At 35.5% G+C, this 3,027-nt stretch overlaps 1 long non-coding RNA gene across 1 annotated transcript; it reads right to left on the reverse strand.

Annotated features, from left to right (window-relative positions):
• Nucleotides 1-1,389: 1,389 nt before the first annotated feature.
• Nucleotides 1,390-2,801, reverse strand: LOC112501258. The gene is made up of 3 exons (XR_003067438.1): nt 2,585-2,801; nt 2,450-2,490; nt 1,390-1,919 (listed from the first exon to the last, which is right to left on the reverse strand). It is a non-coding gene; the product is annotated as an uncharacterized LOC112501258 (long non-coding RNA).
• Between the last annotated feature and the right edge of the window lie 226 nt (nt 2,802-3,027).

Here is a 3,027-nt window from a genome sequence, read left to right on the forward strand (position 1 = left end):
TTGTTTCTTTATAGTATTTCTCTTCTCAAGAGCAAATTGCTTCTTCTCTTCATCTAAAGCTTTCTGCTTTAGAGCAATGCTGTCAGATATTTCTGTGTTTGGCTCTGACACTCTTCTGTGATGTCTTTCTTCTCTTTATCATTTTTGGCTCGTTCCAAGATGATCAGTTGCTCAAAATCGGAGATTTGATTCAAAAGTAATTTAGTGTTCAACTCAAGAGAGTTGATCTTATTTTCATAAGATAAGCGTTCAGCATCAAATCGTTTCTCGAAATCAATAAATCTTTTCTTTTCTTTTTCCAATTCCTTTCTCTCTGCATTTAAAACCTTCTCAATTTCTAAAACTTTATTCCTCTCAAAAGAGTCAACTTGCAATTCAGATCTATGCAGTTTAGCTGTTAAGTCTTCTATCTGTTTCTTCAAACTTACTGTCTCTTGTGGATCATAAGCAGTTTTCATCAGATCACTCAGCTTTTCTTGCAAAACTCTCTTCTCTTCTTTCTCTCTCTCATTACAGTCAGTAAGACGAATTGTCCATGATATATTCTTGTTAAGTTCAGAATTTAGTTTATTGTATTTCTCATTAAGCTCTTTATACTCTCTCTCCAATGAAACTGCAATTTTAAAATCAGATTGATTAATTGGATCAAATGCTGTGAAATCAGATAAAAGAAATAAAAAACAGTTAAGCTCAAACACACAAACAGAAAAACACAAAAACTAATGAGAAATTAGAAAAACGACGAAAAACTGTATAAAATCAGTAAAAACAGTCAAAACTGTTGAAAATAATTAAAAACTATTAAAAACAGTCAAAACAGTTATAACTTATCAGAAACAGTTACTCGACGGAAAACAGATCAAAATTCTCAAACAGTTCAAAAAAAAAAACTAAGCAGTAAAACAAAAAAAATTGCTAAATAGATAAAATTTGATCCCAAATAAAATGAAAGAAGCTCGCAACAAAATCCCTTAATAACTAGCCCAAACACAACAAATACATGATGACTCTATGATTACACCAAATGAAAGTCTGGTCAATTCAAACAGTTCCTGTATGTTTGGAATACACAACAAAAGTACCAGTGTTCACACCAAAGTCACCTTCTTGTTATCTGCTGCAACCTTAAGCTTGCGATCAAATAGCTTTTGCAGCAATCTCTCCAGCAACTGAAATTTTCGACACTGTTCTACTATACTGGGGACTGTCAAACAAAGGTCAGGCTTCAATAATTTCCCTTTGAACTGTTAAAGTATCAAATGCATCTGCTGCAACCAAGGCAAAGTGAATCAGCAATAGAAAGATGTCTAAACCAAAAACAATCAATCAAGACAAAAAACAAGACCCAAATCTTTAACAAATCTTCTAAGTTCTCAACAATTGGTTCTTGCTTCAAGCTACAACTTCAGCAATTAATGGAGACTCTAAATTCCACAGAATCTCACTATATTAGATCTGTGAAGCCAAATAATCTTCTTAAACCTGGCATCTTTGAGAATGACAGTCAACAACTTGGATACAATTTGCTTACACCTATAACAAAGAGCGCTTAACTGCTGAAATCATTGAGCTTATCACCGCTATTCTAGATGAGAACCTGCCTAATCCACAACAGATGCTTAATCTTTCTGGATTTTCGGTTCTTGGGTTTTTATTGCAATCAGTGGGTTACCAACAGCTTAATATGGACACTTTATCAGCCATGTTTCTCATTCAGCAATTTGATAATGATCCAAGGCTTCTCGAGAGTCTGTGTTGTTTTCCACGCGTTCTTGATATTATTCACCAATTTTACTAGGATAACATGCCCGAATGTTCTTTGCTCTTAGACACCCTTGAACTGTTTGCTTGTAATCCTGAGGTTGACACTGGCCTAGCGAAGTGTCTCCTCCACAGTTTGCAGCTTGCACCTGAGAAAACTGTTTCCTCTTATAGAACACTTGATGCAATTCCTCGAGTGCTCAAAGTTTCTTGTATTCAAGCTCAAGAGTTCAAGAAATCAAATTCACCAGGGACAATGCATAAAAAATGAAAAATCTGAATCCTTAAGCAATTAACAAAAAATGCTTTAAAAGTCTTGTGCAAATAATTATGAAGCAGCTGTCTTGAGCAATTAAGACCAAAAATTAACACAGTGATATGCTTTTACAAAATTATACCCCTGTGTTCGATTTTCAGTAATCGATTTTGAACCACTAACAAGTATTGAGCGATGAACATAAGAATCCAGATGAGATGTTGTCCGATTTAGAAGAATTACATATGAAGCAGTAATCAATTTACACTAAACAAACAGAACCTGTAGATGAGCAAGATACTGAGCAATTTAAGAAAAAAATTCACATCGAACAGCCTATGAGCGATGAACTAGTGAGCGGTTTACTCCTTATTGAGCAATTTACAACTAAATTGGGTGAAAACTAGATGGACTGAGCGATGAACAACAAACCCGGTTAAGCTCTGTCCGATTTACCAACCTCCGGTCACGACCTGAGTTATGCCAAGCGATTTATAGAATCCGCTCAAACAAATCTTGAATCCGACTGAATATTGTTAAGCGATAAAGACAAAAACAGTCGATAACCTTGAGCGATTTAGCCTGAGTGATTTACCAATCTCCGGTCACAACTTGTGCGATTTGTCAAGCGATGAAGGAGAACTCCGATCAAGCCTTCTGCGACTTGCAACCTAAATCGTTCACAGCCTGGGCGATTTACGACTTATCCGCTCACAACTCGAGATGTAGCAAACGATTTAAAGATATCCTGGTAAGACATGAGCGATTTACACAATCTGGTTCCAAGTCTTTGTGCGATGAAGTGAAGAAATCGATGAAGATACCTGCGACTTAGAAGAGAAACAGGTTATATGGGTTGAGAAATGAGATTGGGCTTTTTATCGATAAGGTCTAAACAGGATGGGCCTAATCTGGTTGGGCTAGGCAAAAACACAAAACAACATACAAAATACACAAAAGAAGATCAAAAACTGATTTTTTTTGAATTTTCAAGAACAAAAAAAATTTCA

Source organism: Cynara cardunculus, assembly GCF_001531365.2.
Source record: "Cynara cardunculus var. scolymus isolate 2C chromosome LG 17, CcrdV1, whole genome shotgun sequence".
Classification (NCBI taxonomy): domain Eukaryota; kingdom Viridiplantae; phylum Streptophyta; class Magnoliopsida; order Asterales; family Asteraceae; genus Cynara; species Cynara cardunculus.